This window comes from Vipera berus (assembly GCF_964194415.1).
Source record: "Vipera berus genome assembly, chromosome: 3".
In the NCBI taxonomy this organism is placed as follows: Eukaryota; Metazoa; Chordata; class Lepidosauria; order Squamata; family Viperidae; genus Vipera; species Vipera berus.
In genome coordinates this window covers 25,760,328-25,782,553 of record NC_138204.1, presented here as the reverse complement: position 1 = coordinate 25,782,553, position 22,226 = coordinate 25,760,328, and the positions used below count along the sequence as shown (strand labels likewise).

The 22,226-nt window shown below is 39.1% G+C and overlaps 1 protein-coding gene across 3 annotated transcripts in view; it reads right to left on the bottom strand.

Annotated features, from left to right (window-relative positions):
* The window catches only part of ZHX3 (zinc fingers and homeoboxes 3), a 47,237-nt gene extending 35,277 nt beyond the window's left edge, over positions 1-11,960 (bottom strand). Inside the window, exon 1 of one of the 3 annotated variants that reach the window (XM_081322591.1) lies at positions 11,276-11,960. The gene's annotated coding sequence lies outside the window, so the exon portion shown is untranslated. Of the gene's footprint in view, positions 1-9,833; positions 10,058-11,275 lie in introns of those variants that run through there. The other 2 variants (XM_081322592.1, XM_081322594.1) reach the window with 2 other exon arrangements.
* Positions 11,961-22,226: the final 10,266 nt, after the last annotated feature.

The window sequence follows — 22,226 nt, the reverse complement described above, 5'->3', positions numbered from 1 at the left end:
CCTCTGCCTATTATCCTTTTTGAACATTTCTCTCTCTCAGTTTCCACCTTTGTTCTCTTGCACCTCATAATGAGAAGTTACCCTTGGCTACTGCTGCCCAAGTTTCATACACACCGTTCTATTCCTCTCCTAGATGAAGAGGATTCTCAATTCCTCTCTATTCTCTGTTGGATAGATCACACTTAGTAGATAGGCCACACTCAGTATTGCATCCAGTTCTGAGCCCAATGTTTTAAGAAGGCTATTGAGAAAAAGGAACATGTCAAATGACATCAACGAAGAAGATAAGGGGTGTAGAAAGAAAAAAAAGTGAGGAATGGTTGAAGGCTCTGCATTTTTTAATCTGAAGAAAAGGAAGGTGTCGACAAGCATCTGAAGAGCTGTCATGTTGGGTAGAAACGTTTTGCATTGTTAGAGAAGATGGCACCAGAAACAATATGCATAAATTCATAAAAGAAGATTTTGGTTGAGAATCAGGATTTTTTTTCCAAATAGAACGTATAGTCAGACCACTATGGGAGGGTCATAGAATCTCATTTTTCAGATGTCTAAACAGAGGAACAATGGCCATCTGGCAGGGATACCATAATGGTGGATTTCTGCAGTTAACAGGAGGTTAAATTCTATGATTTTACAATCCTGCTTGTTTGGCCTCTCTTGGATTGAAGTACACAGAACTTAAGCTTCAAGTACCATTTCAAAATTTTTGTCCAATTTTTTTGTCCAAATTCCTTCCAGTATTACACCCTAACAGATTTCTACAAGAATAAGGATCTGCTACCTGAAACTCCCTTAGAAAAGAAGCTCACAGGATTTAGAAGTTATAAGACACCAGGTGATAAAGGGAAAATTTAGGGGAAATTGGAGAATTCTGAATATTTCCATTTTCCCAGTCTTCCACATCCCCAACTGGGGCTCTTCTCTTTAAATAATTGTCAAATGTTTAAATAATATACTTGATAGCTTACTGCTGCTTCAAGAACTAGAAGTCGCTATGCTTGCCTATGTTATTTTTTTAGTTGTTATTCCTTCATTTTGCAAGTCACATCGTAAGTCTGGCACCCACATTAAAACACAACAGACTAATTGGTTCAGCTGGGAAACGGCAATTTCCAAATATAAATCAGTTTGGGTAGAAGGTACCCCTGAAAGGTTTTAAGTACATCTGGACAATAAGCATTGCTTTTTAGTTTCCCTACTTTTTATTTTATTTTATTTTAATTCCATTTATATCCCGCCCTTCTCCGAAGACTCAGGGCGGCTTACAAGCTTAGCAGTAGCCTTCATTCTATGTATATGCCTGCTTATTAGGGCTTTCATACACCCCCCAAGCGGCATTATTACAAAGTCAGCTTAATTGCCCCCAACAATCTGGGTCCTCATTTTACCTACCTCGGAAGGATGGAAGGCTGAGTCAACCTTGAGCCTGGTGGGATGCGAACCTGCACTAATTGCAGGCAGCTGGTGTTACTTAAGGAGGCATTAGCCCACTGCTCCACCAAGGCTCCTGATACTTCTTGATACATCTTGGAGTCTTCTTCTAACCCTGACCCTAGCCTGAATTTTCATCAACCATCTAGCTTCAGATCAGGTTTCTTAAAATTAATATCATATATTTTGGCTACGCATAGAGGTGTTTTATTACATTTGGAACCCTAGGCAACTGTAGATAATTACAGCCTTACTAAAGGTGTTTGGATTACACGCAAGAGTAGGTTTATAGAAAAAAGCAATTCATAACAAGCTCTTAAACAGCTGACTTTTTATTTTCTTAATAAGACATAGACACCCTGTTTACTCTCTTCAGTTGATCGTCCTTGGCATTAGTACAGAAGTGTTTTTTATCACTCCTTCTCTTGACTTTTACTCATCTCAAAGAGAATAGATTTAGTCACCTGCTGTTTTGATATTGGAGTCAATCAACCTTCCTTATGCATGACCAGACAGGCATAGCAGAACACTGTCCATATTATTCGACTGGGCATATACAGTATCCATAGCTATTACTGCTTATTCACATCTCTTATTTATCCCTCTTTGTGACCAAATCTATTACCTGAATTTCACAGCCATACCAGGCTACCAAAATCTTAAGTGTAATTTGCAGAAACTTTTGCAACGAAACGAAAAATTATGAAATACATGAGGAGCTATTATATCCAATGTATTTAATAAATTAATAAATACATTGAAATTTATTTTTTTTCTTGGTCCCATCCACTTCTTTATACTGCCCTAATTTACTTTCTGGAGTACCATACAGTCCAAAGTTATTGCACCTCTTGCCTAAGAATAAAATGTAGATTGAACCTTTATTCAGGTTCAATAAGTTTCTTATACTACATTATGCTCTTTTACTGTTTTCAAAGCCCCCCATACAGACAGTAAGGTTGTTATTTGTGGCTATTTGTTTGAATGGGTGGTGGTTAACTTTAAGGGGCATACAAGAAATTGGGCCAGTTTTCTCATCTTATTTATTTATTTATTTATTTATTTATTTATTTATTTATTTATTTATTTATTTATTGAACTTATATACCGCCCTTCTCCCGTAGGACCCAGGGCGGTTCACAAGGCAATTAAAACATTACAATACAAAAAGTTAATAACAATTAAAATAGATTAAATTATCCTTGATTAAAAAATCTAAAACCCCTATAACTCTGATTTAAAAAACCCAATTACAATAAGTTAAAAATTAAAAATTCTCAGTCCTGGCTGGAAAGCTCAAAGAGCCAGGTCTTCAGGTCCCGGTGGAACGAACAAAAATCAGGGGCAGTCCTGAGCTCTACGGGTAACTGTAACTGTTCCAAAGGGCAGGCGCGCCCACAGAGAAGGCCCTCCCCCTGGGTGTTGCCCACCGGCAATCCTTTGCCGGCGGCACCCTGAGAAGGCCCTCCCTGTGGGAGCGCACAGGACGAAGGGAACTTGATGCCGGCAGCAGGTGTTCCCTCAGATATCCCGGACCCAAGCCATTTAGGGCTTTATAGGTCATCACCAGCACCTTGAATCTCACCCAGAGGGCAACCGGAAGCCAATGCAGCTCACGGAGCAGAGGTGTTACATGGGAGTATCGGGAAGCCCCCATCACAACTCGCGCAGCTGCATTCTGCACCAGCTGAAGCCTCCAAGTGGTCCTCAAGGGCAGCCCCATGTAGAGAGCATTGCAGTAGTCTAACCAGGAGGTCACGAGCGCATGAGTGACTGTGCGCAAGGCATCTCGGTCCAGATAGGTGCACCAGGCGGACCTGGGCAAAAGCCCTCCTGGTCACGACACCTATATGATCTTCAAGACTGAGCCGCGAGTCCAGGAGGACACCCAAGTTGCGAGCCCTATCGACGGGGGGTAACACCTCACCCCCCATCATTAAAGATGGAATAGAATGATTCTTGATAAGAGTTTAATATCAACCTGATTTTCCGAAGTCCAACTCCAAAAATGGATCTTGTTATAGCTATAACCTTGAAGCATTCAAGCCTTTCTTTGGGCCATAAATATAAATATATAAATATACCATGTATTTATAACTAATATTTAATGGCCATAGGTTTCACCATGTTCATTCTGAGCATATGGTTTTACACGTGCATAGCAGAAGCTCCCCATCAAACTAACTTAATATTTATTTTAAAATCTAACACTGGTAATAGATATCCAAATATCTATTTGAAATCCTGTAAATATTCATACTTTCTGAACACCAGAATGCCTGCAAGATGAGGATCCTAAAACTACGAAAACGGAAAAAAATGAAAGCAACAAGGAATTAAATAACTTTACTACTGACAAGTCTATTATCATAAAAGAATGAAAAAAAATCTGTAAGTGGTTAATATCTTAGTTATGAATTTAAGAACCAGATGGTTCAATATTAGCAGACCAAGGCTGCAGCACACACAGCTAGAACATCTGACTCATTACTGATTCAGAAGATAATAAACCACTCCATGTAGTCTCTATGTTTTCTGGTGATGATTTGCTTTTCTTGAGAATTCTTCAGTCCTAATGCTCAACTCACACCTCCTTACTCTTAGGAGACAAGCTACAAGTTATTGGTGGTTTTTTTCATAACAAATCAAAACTGTGCTCAGAACAATTCATGAGCAGTGTTATTGTTAATGCGTAAAGATTTTGATGCTTGATTTTGAATACTGAAATATGTTCAAAATGTATATCAAACTAGCATGTAGAAAGATAAAATATTACATCACTATAGAAACAGTTAATTTAATGATCAAAGAGGAAAAATAAATCAGAATCTCTAAATTTAAGATTAATAGTATCTGTTCCGCTATAAATGCCCCAAACACTGAGATTAAAAGTGAATATTAATATGCTACTATATGTTCAGGAACAAAGGAAAAAAATAAAGAGGGCACTGCTTAATAAACTATTCAAACACTTCAAATCTGCACAAGGGTTCATGACTTCATTCAAAACATCAAAAACAATGTACACTTTGATTTTTACAACTGTCTCTAAACTAGGGTTATCTTCTCTCCAAAAACTTCACAACTCTTCAGATTTTCAGGCCTGATCTTTTTCAGTCCTGCCTGAAGATCATCTTTGCTCAAAACACCTGTGCCATCAATAACAATCCTCCAAAAATGGCTTGGCTACCTTGTTAACCATGTTGCAAGAATGCTACAAAACTCTATGAAACAGAAGGGGCTAAATTAACACTTTAAATATTAGTTTATATTTTTGAAAGATGACTCTCATGAAGTAGCCACAATCCACCAATAACTATGTTAGTGTTAAAGGTCAGAAGTAATTTTTGGTGGTAAGACTAGAATTTTTAATACCAAAAGCAAGAGACAAATGTCCAATTTAACGCTGCAGGGGAAAAAATAGCCAAAAAAGTATTTCTTCAACATGAAATATTTTAAAAATATTTCTATAAAAATATGCATCTGCCTCCATGCAACATGTTTTAAATTAGTATGAATTATAAGAACACATAGATACCATATATTATGCATCAAGGTTCAATATTGTGGTTTTTTTTACTTCAGAGTAAGATACTGGCCACAGAAGCATCATTTCTCTTGTTTATAAAAGAGAAGTGTTATTTTTAAAATAGTACAATATCTAGGTTACAATATCAAAATATCATTTTCCAGCCAAATTAACAGTCAAACTAAACAGAGATTAAGTGAAATAAAGATGTTTTTAATGCATTAAAAGCTCTGTTAAATACAATTTCTTTTGCCCCTCACTGCCTTAGAATATTTTTGCTGTTTGTTCATCTCTCTCTGATATTGAAAAGAACTTGTATTTATATATATATATTCATTCTAAGAAGTTCCAATTCATGAGGAAACCGTTGGCTTCTCTATACCCATGGAGAATTCAATTTTCTTAGGACACCATGATCCTAAGTTAGGGACTAACAAAATACAAATGATGACATGGAAAGAACACTGAATAAATCAATTTGAAATTAAAACTGCAGATGGAAAAGAATCAAGTCTCAAAAAATAAAGAGTCACCCATATTTATTCCCAACATCTGTAATTAGAAATTTGGGAGTAGATAAAGAAGACTTTTAGAGGAAAAATGGACAAGATCAGGAAGAACCCAAGGCATTCAATTCTTAAATAAAAATCTTTTCCCTTCCTAAAACCTGGAGTGTTTAAAGAACATGATAATCCCAGACCAGTCATTTCCCAGAAATGTTAACCTTCCAAGTGAAAGTGACGCAAGATCCCAACACATGTTCCTTCCATCTGGCTTTGGCATCCCACTCAAACATTTCCAATTCCCAAAGCCCTCTGAAGCTAACTACACACAAATCCAACAGAATCTTGACTAACTTATGTTATAAATGCAAGGCTTTACAAAACTTGATTACAGCACTTTTATATGTAAAATATTAACCCCAGATTTAAGATTAGAATGAAAATCCTAGGGACTGTTTGTGATTCCTGCTGATGATGATTGTTGGATGACTGCACCAATCTATTTCTCATCATTCTTGTCATGGGGATAAAAGTAAGAAAAGAACTCATGTAGGATCTAAATACAATAAATAAATAAATAAATACAGTAAATTAGCAAATAAAACTACACCAGGCTTGTGCAATATATGGCCGGAGGGTTGGAAGCTAGTAATACGGCCCCACAAGATTGTAAACTTTTAACATTATTATGTGATTTATATACACTAAGTATATTATATATTTTATATGAGGCCCAAGACAATTCCCCTTCATTCAATGCAAGCCAAAAGGCTGGACACTCATGAGCTACATTGCTGACATTTTAAAGTGAGAGCGTGACAATTAAGAAGATTAAAAGGGCAGATCCAAATTTTATCTTATCCACACCAACTATTTTCCCAACTCAAAATTATTTCCAGTTGCTTTTAACTGCTGTAGGGGAAAACATACCTCATTTTTCAAGTATGCTACCTATGATTGAGGAAATAACACACAACCATCAAAACTAGAAGCCAATCCTCTTTTAAATAAGCTAAATTAATGATCATCACATCACAATGCAACTGAATCAATAAAATGCCTTTACCTATCACTCTGTGTTTTTCAATCTTGGCAACTTTAAGATCCATGGACATCAACTCCCAGAATTCAGCATGCTAGCTGGAAAATGCTGGGAGTTGAAATCCTCGCATCTTAAAGTTGTTACAGTTGAGAAAGATTGCCCTTAAGTTAAAAAGACACAACTGTATAGTCTCCCTCGTGAGAGCGGAAGAATAATCATCCCGATTGCTCTTCTTTCTCTATTTCTCTATTTCTCTATTTCTATATTTTTGAGGTAAACCTTTTTATGAAGAAAACTGTATCTGGTATTCCAAGTGTGATCTTAATATATATTTTAAAGATATTAGAGAAATCTACATGTAAGAGTATGCACTGTGTTTGTGGCCTGAAGTCATAGGAAGTCAGTCATATTGGCTGGAATGTGAACCCTAATATTTCAGTCTGCAAGGTTACTCTGAAAAAACAAACAGTCACGTTAGTAAAATCTTTAATACTCATCCGAGGTAGGTAAAATGAGGACCCAGATTGTTGGGGGCAATAAGCTGACTTTGTAAAATTGCCGCTTGGGGCCCCCCGAAAGCACTAATAAGCAGGCATATACATAGAATGAAGGCTATTGCTAAGCACATTGATTTGTGCTTTAGATTGTAAGCCGCCATGAGTCTTCAGAGAAGGGCGGGATATAAATGGGATTAAAAAATAAAATAAAAAAAATAAATTCAGTATGCAAGGCTACTCTGAAAAAACAATCACGTTAGTAAAATCTTTAATACTCATCACAGCTTAAAAAAAGCTTCTACTAGTTGAATTTTAAAACAACAAAAACAAAAGGTATTGAGGCATGAATTATTCCAATCTAACAGTACTGAGAGAAAACAAATCATGTTATTTTTATGCATCTAGATTAAACAAAGTGAGATAAACCACTAGTGTTTACTTTAATATACCCAACACAGTTGTCATGCTAGAACTCAGTGGAATGACACATACAGATTAGATTGTGTTCTCAGCTTTTGATCAAGACATAGAATTGTAAGTGGCACAATTCAGATGGTTCACTATAAGACGGCACCCACGTGCCAGTTCGACCATTTGAAACACACTGTCCTCTACATGAGGCTGCCTCTGAAGACTATTCGGGAAGTTCAGCTGATGTAAAATGCAGCAGTATGAACAGTTACAAGGGTTTCTGTATCCGTTACCCCTTTCCTACGCAAGCTGCATTGATTATCAGTTTGTTTCCTGGTCCTATTTAAGGTGCCGTTTTTGACCTTTAAAGCGGTACATGGCATGGGACCAGGTTAACTGAGAGATTATTTCTTCCTGATTTCATCTGCCTGCCCCACAAGATCCAACAGAATAGGCACGTTATGGGTTCAATTGTGTAGCAAGCTACATTTGATGAGTCCTGGGAGATGGGCCTTTTCTGCTGTGGCCCCTGTATTTTGGAATCTCCACACCAGAGATGAGATTGGCCTCATCACTCCTGAGTTTTTGAAGGTCCCTCAAGGCCACGTTATGCCTGCAGACCCTGGGCACCCCAAGAGACTTTTTCTTTTTTCTACATAGTGTTCAGGACACTCTTTGATCTGTGACTGTACAGTACTTTTTAATGTATCCTATATGCTAGTTACAAGTTTAGTCATTCCACTTGTTTTTTTTCTGCCAGAATGTAAGGAAACAATATTGAAAAGTATCAACATGCTTCAGGCACTCAGACAATTCTAACTGCTGTTTGTTCATGAAATATGTACATCAACTCTAGGCAGCCTGTTCAAGCTTCCAATATTTTAACCCCAAAAAGTCAAATAAAAGAACACAAGTTTCTGGTCTTTGTGGCAAAAAAGGAGAGTAGTATAGGGGAAGTAGCATGGTGTTTTACAGGAGGTAGACCCACACTTTATATAAAAACTGAAACTCAAATAATTCGTAAAATGTGTTTCAAACAAACTACTAGCCATGCTTTGTACAACAAAATAAATATTTTTTAGAAAATTGATGCAGCCCTGCCAATGCAGATTGATATGAAAACAGCCCAAAAGTTTTCCTGCCTACAGTTTCTTCTCAGTGGGATTTCAAAATGTACAACCTTAATTTAGCAATAGTTCAAAGTTACAAGGGCCTTGGAAAAAGTGACTTGCAGACCATTGTCAAAGTTAAATCTATTGTACTACCCCCGCAATCACGATTGCAATTTTGGCTCTTGGCAATTGCCCACATTTATGACAGTTGCAGTGTCTTGCAGCTTTACAATTGTGATTTACGACCTTCCCAGCCAGTTTCTGACAAAGTCAATTAGCCACAGCAATAGCACTTAGACGTATATACCACTCCATAGTGCTTTACAACACTCTGAGCAATTTACAATGTCAGTACGTTGCCCCCAACAATCTGGGTTCTCATTTTATCTTGGAAAGATGGAAGGCTGAGTCATTCTCAAGCCCCATCAGGATCGAAATCCTGGCAGTGGGCAGAGTTAGCCTGCAATACTGCATTCTAACCACTACGATACCATGGATCTTCCTTCCTCCTTGGAGAAGCTGGATTCGCTTAACATTGTGTGATACAGTTAACAACCACATGATTAGCTTAATGATTGTAGCAAAATTTGTAATAAAATCAAGTCCAATCATGTGATGACTCATTTAGTGACTAAAATTCTGGTCTCAATTATGTTGTAAGTTATATATAAACCAAGTGAACCTTGTGACAAGTTAAGATAAAAACAGATTATGGCATATATTTCATGGATTGTAATCCATTTCATCAGACGAACAATATTTATTCTACATTATATGCATGCATTATGTATAGAGTATAAATTAAAATTTGTTGTATTCTTTGTTTCACATTTCATAACCACTTCATTTCATGCTTAACCATTTCTACATCACTCTTACCTGCCTGTCATTTCATGCCTTTGATCTTATGAATTCTACACCACTTAAATTTATTTACCTGTTACAGATGTTTCACTGGTTTCACTACTACATTTTAATACAGTTCCCCCTATAGAAAAGATTCTCTTTTACCACAACAGGCAAATTGAATTGCTTGCAAAGCTTTCTAATAATTTGCTAGGCAAAACTATGGACAAGAGTTAAATTCTGATTTGAATCATCAAGTCAATTCAATTTAAGCACTTCAGTGTAACTGTTAAAAAGTTTCAATTCAGATTTCCAAATCAACAGCTGTTTCTGTATATATAAAAAGGTCCAAATGAATTCAGAGGCATTAAATAAAATGTTCTAGTTCAAGTAGAAAAGTCAATTTAATTCAATAATTCATTCAAGTATATTTCAAATCAAATTTGTAAATTGAATATTTACACTATCTTACAAAATACTATAGAAAAGCTGCCAGATGTAGGGGATAAAAGATGGAGACAGCAACCAAACAAGTTGAAAATCAGGAGGCAGGAAGAGAAAAGTAAGATGACACTTTCAATGCTTTTGGCAGTTCCAACTGCTTTCCATGTACTGATCAGCTGAAATCTTTACAACAACCTGGTATGACCACTCCGTATTATTTTTCCCCACATAACATATATCCGGGCATTAAAAACAACGAGAGTAAAGATAAGGAGACCAGGGCTAAAATAAGAAATGTAGGTCTGTATGTGAATGAATCAAAAGTGAAAAAAGAAACATAGAATAGTAATGTTGGGATCTGAAGAACTTTCCTAAGGGCCATTCAAGTATAAAAACTTATGCCAATTCTTTCAGTTAAAGAGGCTGGAGAACCTGTGGCTTTCAGAGACTGCTGAAGGACAATACAACTTCGAGCAGACCCAGCCAGCCAGCCAAATCCTGTGATGTAGGATAGGGGACAGGCTATACTGATGTCAAAACCATTTCCAGGGAATTGAGGCGGAAAAAGAAAGCCTTTGGGATTAGAAGTTGTGGAGTGGTGGTGGTGGTGGTGGTGAATTAAGAAAAAAAATAATAAGAAAAGTTATGAAAAGTCAAGGGATAAGGAACGTATCCAAAGCCGGAAAAGGAGGGATGGCTTGGAAGGGGAGAGGTCATAGATAGAAAGAGGGGGCAGTCACAAACCGCCAGAGAAACAAGAGTTGTGGGAAACACAAGAGCAGCAGTGGAGGGAATTGCAAGTCAGTTGAACAGTGGGAGGGAGGCAGGGAGGAAGAGGAAAACCAGAGAGGAATTATGATCGCGGTGTGGCTGAGAAAGAAGCCTTCTGGTGCTGGGGAGGACAGTGTGGCCGGAAGACAAAGGGAGATGGATGCGATGGGGGGAGTCAGCCTGGAATAAAGGGGTGGGGAGAAAAGATGGGAAACCCATAGGGTGGGGGGAGGGGGGAGGGGGGGAAAAGAATGGAACTGGGTCAAGAGAAAGAGCACAACTCACGGGAGTGGGAAAGAGGTTCAAGCCGGGGTGGCCTCCGGGGGAAACCACAACCAGACCAGAAAGGGGGCGCTTCCCAGGAAGACCATACGTTGGAGGGGAGCTGGAAAGCAAGGAGGGGGCATGGAAGGAATGACAGGGGGTCTAGGGCAGCGTTTCCCAACCTTAGGAACTTGAAGATGCGTGGATTTCAACTCCCAGAATTCCCCAGCCAGCTATGCTGGCTGGGGAATTCTGGGAGTTGAAGTCCACGCATCTTCAAGTTCCTAAGGTTGGGAAACGCTGGTCTAGGGGAGGGGCTGCCGGGTGGGAGTCACGCCGCGGGACCCACCTGGAGCAGGTCCAAGTACGAGATCCGGAACTGGGACACCTCCAGCCCACTAAACTCTCAAATTCCCACTACTCACCTCCTCCAGCGAGACTTCCCAGGCAGCTCCCGGTCGCAGAATCAGAGACACACGTCCGGCCACTCAGCTGCCCAGGCCCGGACTGTGTGGCTCGGTTCTTCGTGGAGGCGGCCGGGGAAGAGAAGGCGGCGGGGTGGGGGGGGCTGCCGAACCGACGCCACAGCACCGACGTAAGCCGAGGGGTGGGCTCAGTCACTAAGGCTCGCCGTGCCGGGAAGGGGGGGAGAGAAAAATCCCGCACGGGCAAGCGCAGCAAACAAGGAAATCAACACCGGCTTGCAACCCGGAATGACGAAGTGACGGGAGAATCGAAGCCTAAGTGGGAGTGACGTAATCAGACCCGCACGCATGCGCTCGGGTATCGGTACGGACTTGGGAAGAGTTGTTTCTTTCGGCTGACGCTGACGGGGGATTTTTTTTTTTAATGTTCCCCTTTTGATAAGTTTTTGTTTGTTTGTTTCTCTTTCTTTTCTAGGGCTGGTTTTTTCTTTTATTGGCTCACCCGGCTTTCCTCATCAGTTTTTTTGGCGTTTATTCTCGCCACCTCTTTGTTCAGCTCTCAATTCCTTATCATTAACAGAGCACAAATATTAAACGGAGGGGTCCTCTTAAGACAGGGGTCTTCAAACTTGGCCCTTTTATGACTTGTGGACTTCAACTCCCAGAATTCCTCAGCCAGCAAAGCTGGCTGAGGAATTCTGGGAGTTGAAGTCCACAAGTCATAAAAGGGCCAAGTTTGAAGACCCCTGTCTTAAGACTTAAGGGATCCACTCCCAGGCGTGACCGGAAGGGACAGAAATCATAGAAGCAGCCCGGCAAGTATCGTACAAGTCGCCGTGGAGAAGGGCAGCGCTATCCAGGCAGGATTTTGGAGCTCCCTTGGCAAAATAATTCCGATTAAATGACCCCGGACACTCACGACCCCAAGATTTTCAAAGCAAAGCCTGTTTGCGCCGCTTAGATTAATAACCATTTACTGAATGAGTTGAACAGCCGGGTTTGTACAAGGCATAAGGCCATAACCAGCCAAATTCTACTTTCGTTCTGTGTTGCGCAAACCCTTTTTTCTTAGCTGATGTAACCAGTAAGGCATATCGGTTCAATACTTTATAACAGCGGCTCCCAACCTTTTCCATACCCCGCACCCCTAGAGCGCTTCTGGTTTTTCCTTGCACCCCTTAACAAAAGTTCGAAATAATTTTTATTTTTTATTTTATTTATTTGATTTGATTTGATTTATATACCGCCCTTCTCCCGAAGGACTCAGGGCGGTGTACAGGGCAATAAATATTAAAAATACAATATACAAAAGTTAAAAAAAAATTAAATATTGTGCCCGTTACAATAAAATTAATTAAAACCAATATTAAAAACCCCAAACCCATCAGACCAGGCCAGCTTGTTCAAATAAATAAGTTTTTAGATCACGGCGGAAGGAGTGAAGGTCAGGAGCCATCCGGAGCTCAACCAGTAAGCGGTTCCAAAGGTCTGGCGCGCCCACAGAGAACGCCCTCCCCCTGGGGGTCGCCAGTCGACACTCTTTGACCGACGGCACCCTGAGGAGGCCCTCTCTGTGGGAGCACACTGGACGAAGGGAAGTTGACGCCGGCAGCAGGTGCTCCCGTAGGTAATCCGGACCCATGCCATGTAGGGCTTTATAGGTCATCACCAGCACCTTGAATCTCACCCGGAGGGCAACTGGAAGCCAATGCAGCTCACGGAGCAGAGGTGTAACATGGGAGTATCAGGAGACCCCCCAACACAACTCGCGCGGCTGCATTCTGCACCAGCTGAAGCCAGTGGTCTTCAAGGGCAACCCCATGTAGAGAGCAATAATGGCAACGAATTATGCATATACACTATAATTTCGAAAAGCCAAGTTTTCGCACACCCTGGAATATCATCTCCCCCCCCCCCATTTGGGAACCCCTGCTTTATAAAATACCCATTTCGGACCTGAGGTACCAAACGTGGACGACCACGAGATGACAGCAAAGAGACTTTTGTATAGCTCTTCACCGCCACCCAGAGGTCATCTGCATTCTTGCCAACCCAAATTGATGACATCCAGATACTAAATTCTCCCGTTTCTTTTTTATATGGGATTGCTCATAATGATTGGTTTTTAAGCACAGATGTCCATGAACATTCTGAATCAAAACTACTACATAAGTAATGTAAAGTGAGAGAAGGTATAACATAGTGCTCAACTTACGACCACAATGAAGCCCAAAATTTCTGTTGCTAATTGAGACATTTGTCAAGTGAGTTTTGCCCCATTTTACGACCTTTCTTGACACAGTGGTCACATGACCCCAGGACACTGCAAATGTCATAAATACGAGTCAATTGCCAAGTCTCTGAATTTTGATCATGTGACCGTGGGATGCTGCAATGGCCACGTGTGAAAAACAGTCATAAGTCATTTCATAAGTCACTTTTTTCAATGCTGCTGTAACTTCAAATGGTCACAAAGCAAACTGTTGTACGTTGAGGACTACCTGTTCCCTCCACCAACTGTTCTAGAAGATGTTCACTGTGGATTTCCTAAGTGCCATCATAAAAAGCCTTGGTGGAGCAGTGGGCTAATGCCTCCTTAAGTAACACCAGCTGCCTGCAATTAGTGCAGGTTCGCATCCCACCAGGCTCAAGGTTGACTCAGCCTTCCATCCTTCTGAGGTAGGTAAAATGAGGACCCAGATTGTTGGGGGCAATTAAGCTGACTTTGTAATAATGCCGCTTTGGGGGGGGGGAAATTCCTAATAAGCAGGCATATACATAGAATGAAAGCTATTGCTAAGCACATTGGTTTGTGCTTAAATTGTAAGCCGCCCTGAGTCTTCGGAGAAGGGCGGGATATAAATGGGATTAAAATAAAATAAAAAAAAATATTTTAGAATTCCAACTCCCAGAATTTCTACCGAGCAAGAAAAAGCTTTTGTCAGTGTATCCAGAGGTTCCTTGTTAGAGAAAGATGTGCTATTGATCAAAAGATACTGTACAACATAAGATCTTAAGTAATTCCCTGCTGGATTGGAACCCTGGCCTTTCAAATCCAACAGTCTTTTCTCACAGTGGCCAGCCAACAGTACAAGGAAGCCCACTAGTCTGCCAGGAGACATTCACATTTCCATTAAAGTTAGCAGCCATTGTTTCCCATGATTTCCACAAATTGGTCCATGCTGACTGGGTTGGAAATTGAAATCCATATATCTCACCAAGAATCGCCTTGGTGAGGTAAACAGCATAGAAGTTTAACAATGGAAAAATAAATATCTTAAAGTTGTCAAGGTTAGAAAACACTGCCCCAGAAAAACAAATATTGAAAGGTGTGTTGGGAGGGAAGAGAGATGGAGAAGGGTTAAAATCTGCTACATCATCTGCAAGAGATTGCCGGCGGACAACACCCAGGGATAGGGCCTTCTCAGTGGGTGCGCCCGCCCTTTGGAACCAGCTGCCAGTGGAGCTTAGGACTGCCCCCGACCTCCGTTCATTCTGCCGGGACCTGAAGACCTGGCTCTTCGAGCTCTCTGGCCCAGGCTGAGAATTTTAATTTTAACTGGGGTGCCCTGAGTCCTTCGGGAAAGGGCGGTATATAAATATAATAAAAATAAATAAATAAATCTCTTCATAATGTTTAGGAAACAGGGCAGTTGCCTTGCTTGCAAGTCCTTCCATCAAAAATAGAGAGGAATGATTTGACTCTGGGTAAATTCTGCAGTGTGTAATGATGCTTACTCTCCGATACATATGCATAAATCTGCAAACTACATTGGTATTTGTCATTGTGTTATGCTACATTAAGTAAATGAATTGCCAGCAATACAAAGAAACTACCCATCCTGTTATTTATCTTGGGAACACTTTGGGGAAAAAATCAATACATGTAGTCCTTTGAATACAATTTGGACTGGCAACTTCTTCGTTAACAATGCAGTCAGATAGTGAAATGTTACATGACTGTGCTGGACTTATGACAGCAGCTCCACTGTAATCATTAAGGAAATCACCTGTAGTTAAGCAAAACATCACATGACCATGACTTGCAGCTTCCTCCTGGCTTCCCCATTGTCTTTGCTTGTTGGAAGCTGTCAAGAGCACAAATTGTGATCATATGACTGTGAGGCACTTCCACCATCACAATGCATCACGCCAAGTGGTAATCACATAACTGTGGGGATGCTGCAATGGTCTTTAATTTGAAGACTGGTTGTAAAGCTAGTTTTCAGTTCCATCATAACTTTGAATAATCACTAAACAGGGCAATCATTAACTGAGGACTACCTGTAGTTTCAGAAAACAGACAAATGATTAAAACTAGTAACATTGCCAGTTAACGATGAAAGAAACCTATGCATTTATATGTATTTCTGAAGAGGATTCATTGTAAGAGGTTTTCAGAATACCATCACTCCTATAGTCCTTCAGAGTTTAGACCAAAACAACCTAAAGTTGCTTTATGCACGAGGGTGGAACTTTGTAAATAAATGCATGTGGGCCAATATGCTTCCTATATCCCTGCTATTTCATTTCAGGGTAACTTCCAAGTGCAACCTGTTTAGTTAATGATATGTTTCTGCACACCCAGCTTTGGTCTTCTTCACCTTGCCTGACTCATTGGAAAGGGTGTCACTGATAGAATGACAGTGTTTTACTGCTCCATCCTGAAGATCTGCTTTAGATGATGGTGCATACAGTGGCACACGGTGCCGTACCCAAGTGGCAGCCACCTCCTGATAAACAGAGCAAAGGTGTCTATTTACTCCCTGTATTTAGGAAGACCTTTTCTTTGCCTTTTTAACATAAATTGGTCTAATTTACACTTGTCAAAATTATATGTATAGAAAGCTTTTTCTTTGGGTTTTGCAATACATTTCACGCGTTTAAAAGAAAAGTAACCATTAGGGGGAATGCCTTTCAAATGGTATTTGTTACAGAGCACTTTTACACAGGAAAGCCTGTAGAAAAATATTTATTAAAATAAAATGGCATGAAAGGTTTAATTTAATTTAATTTAATTTAATTTAATTTAATTTAATTTAATTTAATTTAATTTAATTTAATTTAATTTAATTTAAACAAATGAAGACTGATACTGAAGGAGAATATTGAAAGTTAAATAAACAAGATTTGGTCTTTTCTATTAGAAATCTCCCTGACTTCTTAATGATTGCTATGTTGAATGGTAGTCAGGTGATATGATGTACACATTTAATCTTGGGTTTTACACCAGGAAGCCAATACTCTTGTAAAGTACACCAAACACCTAGACACCACACAGTAAGTCATGCTTGATCACTGTTTATATGTCCATGAAGCATCAGATAAAATACAAATGTCTGGGTTTAGGCAAAACTGAATGTCAAAACTACACAAAGAGTATGATAGCCTACCATTTAATTTTAAGCTGTAATAATGGCAAGTGGAAATATAATAAGAAATATAAATGAGTGAGATACATTACACAGATTATTATAATTTAAAAATAGTGTCTAATCTGGAGTAGCCCTTTGAGTCTGAGGCCCAGAGAAAATAGCCCTTCCTTTGATCCTACATACAGATGGATCATATAAGTAGGAATCCCACATGTAGCCAATGCACAGGTTCGGTTAGGTGCATGTCAAGCCTACACAAGTACAAACAATGCATAGAGCTGTAATGTATCAAAGTACATACTAATATAAATTAGCGAAGGCTACATTTGTTGTTGCTATCTAGTGGTGGTGTTATCTCAGTTTTGTTGCCCAGATGGGATAACTTTTTAATATGGGAATTAATTTCTTCTAGATCTTCTCAACTTTACCTCTCCAGATGTGCTTGAATTATATATCCAAGAGTTTTTTCTCTGTGTCCATGTCATCTGGAGTTGATATGTTTAGAACAACATCATCTAGAGATCCAAAGACCACTTTGATACAATTCTTAACTTACTTTATTTTCCCCTGGGATGGGAAAATATTGGCTCAATGTTGCCTGTGGCAGTTCCTCACCTGGGCTTAAAGCACTTTGCTTAGCCTTACCCAGGCTTTATCAAGACCCTCATCTTTCTCTGGTAGGGAAAGTTCTTATTTCTAATCAAATTCCCTCCCCAAAACTTCGTAGAAAGCTATCAACAAAAAGTAATTTTTCAGACAATCTTCAGAGAAGATTCTATGAGAAAACTGTATGCAACCAAGAACAAGCATGCATGCAAGCAAAGATCTTTAGCTTTCTGAAATTAATCTCACTTGTATGAAAAAGTAATAAATAAATAAACACACCCAGTTTGATTTGGGCTTTGTTTTCCTACATGAGAATTTACCTTCTTGGGAAAAAATGACTTGGTGCTTCCGTTTTGTTTTCTCTTTTGCCAGATCACCTCTTTAAAAAAAAAACCTCTTTGTTGATTTCCTAAAAATATGAGAGCCCTTTTCAAAGAGCCAGCTGAGCACCCAAGATATGAAAGAGTCCAGTTTGTTTAGCTCCTTACTCTGGCTTTTCTCCTGAGTTTAAAACAGTTCTTAATTACACCTCCTAAAAGAAGGGACTTTCAAGGATCTTTCCCTTTTTTGCATGGGGCTTTGCTAAACCTGGGAAGAGGGGTGGGGTATTGGCGAATCTGGAACAGTTGCTGTAAGGTTATCCTTGCTTAATTATCATTAGTTCGGTGGCTGTTAAAATTTATGACGGTGTTGAACAAGTGGGACTTATGACTGATTCCCATAGTTCTGGCTGTCACCGGCCTCTGTGGTCATGTGATTATGACTTGGATGCTTAATGACTTGTCCACATTTCCAAGAGTTGCAGTGTCCCATAGTCACAATTTGCAAACGTCCCTTCTGGTTTCCCACAAGGAAAGTCAGTAGGGAAGCAGGAAGGAAGTTTTAAGTGATGGTTATGAAAGGTCTTTGCAAAACAATTGCATGTGATTTGCTTAATGACAGAAATTGGGAGTATTGGAACTGCTGTTGCTAAGTGGCATGGTCACAGGATGTTTTGCTACTATTTTTCCTTCATTTTTTTTCTTTTTTGCATTTTTTTCTTTTCTGCAACTTTCTACTTTTTAATTTTTTTCTTCTTTTTTAGATTGTATTTTTTTATCTTTTTAATTGTAACTTTTAATAAAATTGCTATAAAATGTTGGTCATCAAAACTAATTGAACTGAAGTATTTGTTGGTGAAATAAAGGAAGAAAATAAAGATCAACCTTCAGCATTGAAATGACACTAAAATAGTGGGTCTGCCTGCCTGCCTGCTAATGTAATCGTTTTGGAGTAAAAGTCAAAATGTAGTTCTTTCATATGTTTCTGGGTGCACATATACATGCAAGACAGGTGTATTTATATTCTACACGTGTGCTTGTGTACCATCTGCCTGTGGAAAATTTATGAACATTTTATATTTTGCACATGCACATTTCTGCCTCTGTATAACATCTCTTTTTTCGTAAGAAGTAAGAATTATCTGAAGGTTTTCCCTCTGTGGCTTTTTGTCCCTTTTTGTTGTAAGCAGGCTATATTAGTATTAATATTAGCTGTATGACTACCCAGCTGAACAGCCATTCCTTAAAAAGAACTAAGATTTTAAATCATATTAAGTGCAGTATTTCTTAACTTGGAGCTTCACAGATACATGTGACTATAACTATCATGTTGATTGTGTGAGTGTAAAAAGTATATTCTGGTATATAACATAGGATAGGATATGGTGGGACTCTACTGGGCAGACACAGATGTGAAAAGGAGTCTTGGTGGAATACAACCTAACAGTATGATGGAGCTACAAAAAAAATGCAATTCTATTCTGTAACAACAAAAATGCACTTATCAAAGCTCAGTGTTCCTGTCTGTTCTCTACTCTAGAATAGTGCATCTATTCTGAGCATTGTATTTTAGAAAATGCATTGGGAAAATGGGGCATGTCCAAAACACTTGGAGTCTCTGGGTATGATTAGCCCAGAGAAGAGTAAACCATGTTGTAGTTTCAGAAGAGTATCAAGTAGAAGACATGTTCAGAATTATTCCAGAAAACAGCACAAGAAAGAATAGGTTTAGACTTCAAGAATATCAATTGTTATTAAATGCCAGGAGAAATTTTCTAATGATAAAAGCTGTTCAAATTTGAAACAGTCTTCTGTACAATGAAACAGTCATTGTTTCACTATAGTGGAAAAAGGAATGGCCTTGAGAGAAAGGAGGAAGAGTTGCTGCCAAAACAACAGACAGATAAAAGAGGGCTGAGTCCAGGGCAGAAGTGAAACCTGAGAAAATGCTTCAGGTCCTCCGTTCTCACAAAGATAAAAAAAGAAAGGGGAGGTGTGCATTTATTATTATTATTAATAATAATTTTATTTGTATACCGCCCTTCTCCCGAAGGACTCAGGGTGGTGAACAGGGCAATACATATTAAAAAAAACAAGATACAAAAATTAAAAACGATTAAACAAAATGCCCACGAATAAGTTAAAACACATTAAAAAGTAGGTTAAAACAGATTAATAAAAGCCAACCCCATCCCATCAGGCCAGGCCAGCTTGTTCGAAAAGGTAGGTTTTGAGATCGCGCCGGAAGGAGCGGAGGTCAGGCGCCATCCGGAGCTCGACCGGAAGATGGTTCCATAAATCCGGCACGCCCACAGAGAACGCCCTCCCCCTGGGGGCCACCAGTCGACATTCTTTGACCGGTGGCACCCTGAGGAGGCCCTCTCTGTGGGAGCATACTGGGCGGAGGGAAGTTGACGCCGGCCGCAGGTGCTCCCCAAGGTATTCCGGACCCATGCCATGTAGGGCTTTGTAGGTCATTACCAACACTTTAGACTTCTAGATTTTTAAATATATGTTTATAATAAGCATACTGCTATTCTACATGATTTTGGTTTCCTACCAGTGACAACCACTGAAGGATTTTTCACTTTTGACTGAGTTTACTAATGAATACCTGAAACCTTATATTAACAAGATGTTTCTCTTCCCAGAATATTCTGTAATCTGGTTTAAAAGGGCATTAGGGAGATCATTTCCTGGCCTGGTGATCTATAGGATATCCCCGCAACAATATTTTGTTCTTCCATCTTCCATGCATTCATAGTCAAATACTTTGGACTGGTCTTTTGAGCTTATATTTCAGGATCTCAATATATGTGTACATTTCATTCACATATGTCATTTATAATATCACTCTCCTCTCCTTTTATCTGATTTATTTCTTTTCAATGCATTATACTTTCAACATTCACACTCCACCCTTGAATTTCATCCCACTAGGTTTCAGTAATATCTACTAAATCATATTGGCCTTCATGTTTTAAGACTTCCAGTTCTTCCTGTTGTTCCCCATAATCTTTGTACTTATATACAGTTGCTGAAATCCCTGGGTCATGCAATCTGACCTGTTTCTTCTGGCAATTACATGGTAATTGTTGGGTCACTCTTCCTCATCCTACCTAGTACAATATTTGATTTTCCATTATCATTTGGATTGTCTTCTTTCTCCCTACCAGATTTAGTTGAAAGCTCAACATATCAGATTTGCAAGGTGCCTTCCAAACATATTCTTACATTCTTGCTAATTCTTGTGAGACACAGCCCATCTCTTGCCACAAGTCTTTCACTGTGAAAATGCATCCATTATCAAAAAATTCAAATAATTCTTGTGGGTATCTACATAGTTACTCATTTCCAATTTTCTTTTCTCTGTTCCTGCGTGGTGTTCTTTGACAGGAGGAGGGAATAAAACAATAACTGGATCTATAGCCTCTTCACCCTCCTATTCTGGGCTTCATAACTGAAATGTCTTCAAGTCTCTGTCTGGCTGTATCATTTTTTTCTCAATGGGTTCTCATATATCCATGAAAGTGATATTTGTCAGCAACTTTAAAGAGTCTCAGGATCTTTCCAGCACATCCTGAATGTGTACTCTGAAAAGGCCACAGACCACTATACTGTATGGTGGCAGTCCACCAACAGATTGGTCTTTCAACCCATCTCATTGGAAGTTTCCAATCATCACAACTTCCACAACTACCACAAATCTTCTTATGTTTGATCCAAGAAATTCCCAACTTTCCTGATGAGCTAGGAAGTTGACACTTTCCCCTTAGTTCCTTCACTTTCTCTTCCAATAAGGCAGTCACCTTACACTTGAAACATGTCTAGTCTGGAATCCTCAAGGAGAAAAACAAACATGGCATGTCCTCTGCAAGTCAAGAGATCAATTCCCTCTACCACAATAGAGGGAATTTGTCTTTTGATGAACAAACAATTGCCTCCCCACTGAAGACTTGTTTGTTTTTCCTGTTAGTCCATTTTCTGGGAAACAAATTTATGTCTCCTGAAGTTGATTCAACTAGGTCAGCAATCACACACAATGGGTAATCAGCATCTTTCAGGAAGCAACCAGCAGCAAGCAGTCAGCAATTTTTATCCTCTTTCTTTTTCCTTCTTTCTCTTATGCATCTTCCCTGTCCTTAGTTGAACTCCGTCAAATTCCTGTTCACTCTAGTTTTTAATGTTGGAAGCAGAACTGCATGATGACATTGTATCTCTCCCTCCATAAAAATAATAGCATTAAAAATTACACTTCACATGATGTTCAATTTTTTTGTATTTACACAGAGTAGTTGGGAAAAATTAGTAAGATATTTATTATTTTGTCATGTATCATGTATCATCAATGTTACTAAGTTTTAGTTTACATGCTTTGCCTATAGGTTACAAATAAGATCACTGGTTTAATGTTCAACGTTTGTACCTTTCTTGTCTGTTTTTGTTGTTGATAAAAGGAATGAAAATATATATTTAATTAAAAAGCATGGAATTGAAAAAAATTAATTTCATTTTTATTCTTTGTGAGATTTAAAAAAAACATTTGCATGGGTCTTAGGCATTGTTTCTATAATAGTGGATAGATTGATCTAGGCTTAAAGCAGAAAAATATTATATAGTTTGGGAATTAATATCTGAGAGTTGAGCATA